A 7971-nucleotide genomic window follows, 5' to 3' on the forward strand; every position below is an offset into this window, starting at 1 on the left:
TTTTTTAAATTATCACTGGTTCTTCGTCGAATGAGGCTCCAGCGTGCCATGGACATTGGCTCATGGCTGCGTATCATTTGGAGTGCCTCCTCGAGGTTGGCCACGACCTTCGACATGGCCGGCCGGTCCATCCGCGACAGGCAGCGGACCGCCGTGTCCGCCACGATTTGCAGCGCCTCCATCTGTGGTAGGCTCCGGTCCAGCGACGGGCGGCGGTCCAGCACATCCTCCAGCTTCCCGTTCCGTATGGCCAGGAGCCACGAGTCCAGCTGCAGGGTGGCCGCCGGATCCTCGCCCGTCAGCGCCTCTAGCATCACCATCCCGAAGCTGTACACGTCGTGCTCACACGCTTCGTGCGGCTGTACTCCGGGTCGATGTACCCGGGCATGCCGACGACCTCCTCGACGAGCTGGCCGCCGTGCTCCTCGCCCGCCGCTTGATGCACCGCCGTGCCGAAGCCGGACAGGCGCGGCGTCCAGTTCATGTCCAGGAGGATGTTGGACGAGCTGACGTTACGGTGGATAACCACCGGCTGCGCGCCGCGGTGCAGGTAGTGGATGGCCCGGGACGCGCCCAGCAGTGCCGTGATGCGGGTCCTCCAGGACGCTGTCGCCGCAGACGAGCTAGAGCCACCGCCCACGCGCTGCAGATGGTCTCTAAGCGTGCCGTTGCTGATATGCTCGTAGACGAACATGCGGTCGTCCTCCTCCTCACACCAACCGACGAGGCGCACGATGTTGTCGTGGCGGAGGCGGAAGGTGATCACGAGCTCCGGCACGAAGTGTCATGCGGCCTATGCTTGTCCAGCACCTTAACGGCCACCTCCCGGCCGTCGTGGAGAAGGCCCTTGTACACCATCTCAGAGCAACCTCGGAGGAGCTTCTGGGCAAAGCTGTTGGTTACCATTACAATCTCCGCCCACGTGTACATGCAGGGGTAATCTGGCACCACCGCCTGGGTGTGCAGGGAGCCAGAGCTGGAGCCCGGCGATGGCACAGTGATTGTGGTCGGCGCCGATGTGTGTTGGGGACTGATTCGAGCGAGATGGGTGGTAATGGCGGCATAGTTGACCATGGGGAAGAGGCTGAGAAGGAAGTAGATCCTGTCATTGACTTGCCTGAAGCTATCGGCGTGGCGGCGGGCCCCGAAGAACTGGTTGGCGGCGCTCCGGTTCTGGCAGGCGAGGACGAGCTCGTGCGCCTTGCCCAGCGCCGTGCGCAGCTCCTTGAGTGGCCGCTCCACCACTGGAACTGGCGGCAGGTGAGGCAGCACGTCGCCGATGATGGACAGGCGGAGCGCGAGGTGCTCGCACTCCTGCTTGTTCTGGCGCGCCGTCGCCACCGCCCGAATGATCCTGGAGACGAGGCCGGTGGCCACCGCGGCCACATTCGCCACGACCGCCAACGCCATGATCGATGACTCACTGCAGGTGCACTACCACCACTAGTACGCTCCCCTGGTAGCCAGTACTATGCTTGTGCGAGTAGAAGGAAGAAGATTGGAGGAGGCCTTTTTATCAGCGTGCGCGCGAGCTCGAGGCGACGCCGAAGGCCGTGGCCAGTGGGCAGTGGGCACGGCTCTGCACCGTGTTGGTATTGGCGACGACCCGAGGAATTGTCAAAGTCAAGCTCGTCTGACAATCCATGCATGCACCCTCTCACATGCACGACCTTGCAACTTGCAAGGGAGCCCTTCTCTCGGCATTAAATCACAACCACACCGGTTTCAACGCTTTGGCCCACGGTTTGAGCGTGTCTCTCTTTTTTTCTCTTCGTTATTATGCAAAAAGTTCTTTTTAAAAAACAAACAACTTCCTATTTACTCATCATCTATCAAGGCCGCACAAAGAACACTACAAATAAAAATCACACCCAGGTTAGTAGACCATCTAGCGACGACTACAAGCACTATAGCGAGCCGAAGGCGCACCACCGTCATCGCACTCCCTCGCCGAAGCCGGGCAAAACTTGTTGTGGTAAACAGTCAGAAAGTCGTCGTGCTAAGAGCATCTCCAACAGGCGACAAACGCGCGGCACGCTAAATTCTGGTTTACGGCGCGCCCATCGCCATGTTTGGCGCGGCGCGCAGCGCTGGCTCCAGCAGACGCGCTAAAATGCAGCGCGCGCTCTCGCACAAACATTTTTTAAATAACTTTGCATAGATTAAAAAACGATACATAGTTCATAGCATAGATAAAAAAGGATACAAACACTAGTAGAAAAAGGGTCAAATGTGAGACACATTAGTCCCGGTTTGTAACAGAACCGGCACTAATGTGTCCATTAGTGCCGGTTCCAACGGCTAGCCGGGAGGAGCTTTTTAGTATCGGTTCGTGGCAAACCTTTAGCACCGGTTCGTGCCACGAACCGGTACTAATGAGAGTGGTGGCAGGATGTTGTCAGAGTGGGGCCCTTCCAGCACCTTTAGTACCGGTTCGTGGCACGAACCGGTACTAAAGGTCGTCCTATATAAATCCTTCGTCCACCCGCACTCTGTTCTTCCCCCTTTCCCCTCTCCCTCTTTTTTTTTCTTCCCTTCTTCCTCTCGAGTTCATCACAATATTTGCCCCAAATTTGTCAAGATTTGCAGGCCTTCATCCATTCAAATGATCACCAAGGTTAGCAACTTTGTCCTTTCATCTCTCATTGCTAGATTAGCTCTTGCATTGGTTTATATAGTGATTAATTGTGGGTTTTAGTAATTTGGGAGGAATTATATGTGGTAGTATTTGATTTATATGCAATTTGAGGTCAAAATAACACTTAGTTTGCATATGTAGGTGTGGTTTACTTAGTGCCTTCTAAATCTCCGTCGTAACCACCGTCGATCGCCCGCACCGTCCCGTCGCCGGCACCACCTTGTGGTGAGCCTCTTGTTCATGAAATTTTATATAAAAAAATGATGTTTGTGTGATTTGAATATATAGTTACTCGTATAATAATTATCTTACCCGTACGTTGTTTGTTATACATAGTGCCATGGTTTTGATATCCGTCCCCGTCGGCCCTCGTCCTTGTTATGATTCGGATGTGGTATATTCTCTTTTAAAACTATTTGTTGCATTTCGTGTTTATGACAAATTATGTCCATCAAGTTGACATAGATATTTTTATCTAGGAGGTATGTGAACCGGAAATTCCAACTGACCCTATTGTCAAGAGGTTAAATTTAGTTGAAAGAGAAAACGAGTACTTGAAAGAAAAATTGAAAAGAATTGAGGGGGAGAAGATGGAATTGGAGTTTCATGTTGCCGATGTCGTCGATGATCACAAGATCAAGATGGAAAAAATGCGCTTGAAGATTAGAAAGATTAGAAAATATGCCATCGATAGTGAGGCTTGGTATCATTATGCTGTTGGATCAATTGTTACCTTAGTTGCGATCTTCATCGCATTTGTTGTTGCATTTAAATGCTTTAGCTAGAGAGTTATTTGTTTGTTGCATTTAAGTGTTGTATGAACTTTATGTATGAACTTGTATTAATTTGGTCTATTCGGTGTTGTGTAATGAAGATGAGCCGGCAATGGATGTACGATGACCGATGCTCTCCCCTGTTCGTTAAGGGCGTGCATACTTTTCTGCTTGCGGCTGAGGCAAACAAGCGGGCGGATGATTTTATGCCTTGTCCATGTGCTGGCTGTAAGAATGATCGCAATTACTCTACGTCAAGAACCATTCACGTCCACCTGTTTGAGTCCGGTTTCATGCCCCACTATAATGTTTGGACCAAGCACGGAGAAAGAGGGGTTATGATGGAAGACAATGAAGAAGAAGAGGACGACGACAGCTATCCTGGCCATGGGTTCCCTGAATACGATGATACAACAATGGGGGAAGAAGCTGAGCCGGTAATGCGGGAAGAAGCTGAGCCGGCAATGCTGGAAGAAGCTGAAGAAGAGGCATCAGATGAGCCCGTTGATGATCTAGGTCGGGCCATTGCCGATGCAAAGAGAAACTGCGCAAGTGATTTGGAGAAGAAGAAGTTGCAGCGCATGTTAGAGGATCACAAAAAAATGTTGTACCCGAATTGCGTAGGTGACAAGAAAAAGCTGGGCACCACACTGGAATTGCTGCAATGGAAGGCAGAGAATGGTGTATCTAACAAGGGATTTGGAAAGTTGCTGGTAATGATAAAGGATATGCTTCTAAAGGACAACAAATTGCCCGAGAGTACGTACGAAGCAAAGAAGGCTGTCTGCCCTCTAGGGTTAGAGGTGCAGAAGATACATGCATGCCCTAATGATTGCATCCTCTACCGCGGTGAGTACGAGGATTTGAACGCTTGCTCGGTATGTGGTGCATTGCGCTATAAGATCAGCCGCGATGAGCATGGTGATGTCTAGGGCGAGCGCCCCAGGAAGAAGATTCCTGCCAAGGTGATGTGGTATTCTCCTATAATACCACGGTTGAAACGTTTGTTCCAAAACAAAGAGCATGCCAAGGCGATGCGATGGCACAGAGAAGACCGTAAGAAAGACGGAAAGTTGAGAGTACCCGCTGACGGGTCGAAGTGGAGAAAAATCGAAAGAAAGTACGGGAAGGAGTTTGCAGATGACGCAAGGAGCGTATGGTTTGGTCTAAACGCAAATGTCATTAATCCTTTTGGGGAGCAGAGTAGCAACCATAGCACCTGGCCTGTGACTCTCTGTTTGTATAACCTTCCTCCTTGGTTGTGCATGAAGCGGAAGTTCATTATGATGCCAGTGCTCATCCAAGGCCCTAAGCAACCCGGCAACGACATTGATGTGTACCTAAGGCCATTAGTTGAAGAACTCTTACAACTGTGGAATGGAACAGGTGTACGTGCGTGGGATGAGCACATGGGGGAAGAATTTGACCTAAAGGCGTTGCTGTTCATGACCATCAATGATTGGCCTGCTCTCAGTAACCTTTCAGGATAGACAAACAAGGGATACCGCGGATGCACGCACTGTTTGGATGATACCGACAGTATATATTTGAATAGTTGTAAGAAGAATGTGTACCTGGGACATCGTCGATTTCTTTCGAGCAGGCATCCCGTAAGAAAGAAAGGCAAGCATTTCAAAGGTGAGGCGGATCACCGGACGAAGCCTCGCCACCGTACTGGTGCTGATGTACATGATATGGTCAAGGATTTGAAGGTGATATTTGGAAAGGGTACTGGCGGACAACCTGTTCCAAAGGACGCTGACGGACGCGCACCCATGTGGAAGAAGAAATCTATATTTTGGGACCTGCCATATTGGAAAGACCTAGAGGTCCGCTCCGCAATCAACGTGATGCACGTGACGAATAATCTTTGCGTGACCCTGCTTGGCTTCTTGGGCGTGTATGGGAAGACAAAAGATACACCTGAGGCACGGGAGGACCAGCAACGTATGCACGGAGAAGACGGCATACATCAGGGTCGTGCAAGCTACGCTCTTACCAAAGAAGAGAAGGAAATCTTCTTTGAATGCCTGCTCAGTATTAAGGTACCGTCTGGCTTCTCGTCAAATATAAAGGGAATAATAAACATGGCAGAGAAAAAGTTCCAGAACCTAAAGTCTCATGACTGCCACGTGATTATGACGCAACTACTTCCGGTTGCATTGAGGGGGCTTCTACCGGAAAACGTTCGATTAGCCATTGTGAAGCTATGTGCATTTCTCAATGCAATCTCTCAGAAGGTAATCGATCCAGAAATCATACCAAGGTTACAGAATGATTTGGTGCAATGTCTTGTCAGTTTCGAGTTGGTGTTCCCACCATCCTTCTTCAACATCATGACGCACGTCCTAGTTCACCTATGCAAAGAGATTAACGTTTTGGGTCCTGTATTTCTACACAATATGTTCCCCTTTGAGAGGTTCATGGGAGTCTTAAAGAAATATGTTCATAACCGTGCTAGGCCAGAAGGAAGTATCTCGAAGGGCCATCAAAATGAGGAGGTCATTGAGTTTTGTATTGACTTTATTCCTGACCTTAAGCCGATTGGTGTTCCTGAATCGCGGCATAAGGGCAGACTGGATGGAAAAGGCACGCTAGGAGGGGAACAAATAATATGTATGGACGAACATTCTCTCACTGAAGCACACTACACAGTTCTACAGAATTCCGCCTTGGTGGCTCCGTATATGGATGAACACAAGAATTTGCTACGCTCCAAACACCCGGAGCGGTCTGATGACTGGATTACACGTGAACAAACCAGGAGTTTCGCCAGCTGGTTGCAGACACGTAACATGCATGACACCTCTATTGAAAATGACCTGTACTTGCTGTCCCAGTTACCATCTTCGAATATAATGACTTTCAAAGGGTACGAGATAAATGGTAATACATTTTACACGCTCGCCCAAGATAAGAAGAGCACCAACCAAAACAGTGGTGTCCGCTTTGATGCAGAAACCAAGACGGGAAAGGAAACATATTATGGTTATATACAAGACATATGGGAACTTGACTATCGACGTGGTTTAAAGGTCCCTTTGTTTCGGTGCAAATGGGTCAATATGACACGAGGCGGGGTAACGGAAGACCCGCGGTACGGAATGACAACAGTGGATCTCAACAATCTTGCGTATGCAGACGAACCATTCGTCCTAGCCAATGATGTGGCACAGGTTTTCTATGTGAAGGACATGTCTACCAAGCCAAGAAAAAGAAAAGATAAGGAAGCGAATGCATCGTACGATGAGCCAAAGCGGCACATAGTTCTTTCTGGGAAGAGAAACATCGTGGGAGTGGATGACAAGACAGACAAGTCAGAAGATTATGAAAAGTTTGATGAAATTGCTCCATTCATAGTGAATATTGACCCGAGCATCCCGTTAAATGATGAAGATTTTTCATGGTTACGGCACAAAGGGACACACGCGAAGAAAAAGTTTCACACCCAAAGATCTGGGATGTGATCGGCTTCACTAGCTATCATCACTTTCTTCTGTGTTTCGCACCGAGAGGGGAATCTCTGTAATAGTTAGGGTAGTTATGTGTTTTGGCATTTGAAACGCGAAGAAATTTTATGTGCAAACAAATTCACACTAATTTCAAATAATTCAAAATTTAAACTATTCAAATTTGAAAACTACGGGCACTAACAGAAAAAATAGCAGAAAAGAAAGAAAAACTATAGCTGAAAAGAAAAAAAAACTATATAAAAAACTACTCAAAAATTAATAGAAGAAAATAAATATAGCAGAAAAGAAAAAACTACTCAGAAATAAATAGAAGAAAAAATAAAGCAGAAAAGAAAAAAATTATATTTGCTATTTTTCAATCGTTTACAAAATGACCGTGAAATTGAAAATCACTACAAAATGAACTCTGAAAATGTTGAATTTTGGCAAACTAGATGAAAAACTACTCACAAATAAATAGAAGAAAATAAATATAACAGAAAAGAAAAAACTATACAAAAAACTACGCGAAAATAAATAGAAGAAAATAAAGCAGAAAAGAAAAAAACTATTAAAAAATTGGGACGCTGCCCTGTGGGCCTGATAAGCCACAGGTGTGTAATTACAGGTCTTAAAGGCCCAGTAGACTCACAGGGCAGCGCGCAGAGTTTAGGCCCACAAGCCTGCTAGCTATATAGAGGAGTTCGAAGTGGTAGTCGCGGCTGGGTTTATAAACCAGTGCGGCTGCCCTTCGCCCGGCGAGGTGGGACTAAACTTTGGGGTGGCAGCGCGACCCCTTTAGTACCGGGTCGTGGCACAAACCGGTACTAAAGGAGGGACCTTTAGTACCGGTTTGTGCCACCACCCGGTACTAAAGGGGGTCGCTTCCCGCCGCTTGGCCTGTCCAAAACAGGCCTTTAGTACCGGTTGGTGGCTCCAACCGGTACTAAAGGTGCCTTCTATATATACTCGACTTACGAAATTTTCATTCTTCCTCTGTTTCCGTCGTCTCCGTCGCCGTCGCCGCCCCCGTCCCCGTCGCCGCCCTCGTCTCCGTCGCCGCCCCCGTCCCCGTCGCCGTCGTCGTCTCCGTCGCCGCCCCGGGCCC

At 48.5% G+C, this 7971-nt stretch overlaps 1 pseudogene; it reads right to left on the reverse strand.

Moving 5' to 3' along the window:
- Window positions 1-8: 8 nt before the first annotated feature.
- Window positions 9-1410, reverse strand: LOC119279044 (annotated as a pseudogene).
- Between the last annotated feature and the right edge of the window lie 6561 nt (window positions 1411-7971).

Source organism: Triticum dicoccoides, chromosome 3B (genome assembly GCF_002162155.2).
Source record: "Triticum dicoccoides isolate Atlit2015 ecotype Zavitan chromosome 3B, WEW_v2.0, whole genome shotgun sequence".
Classification (NCBI taxonomy): Eukaryota; Viridiplantae; Streptophyta; class Magnoliopsida; order Poales; family Poaceae; genus Triticum; species Triticum dicoccoides.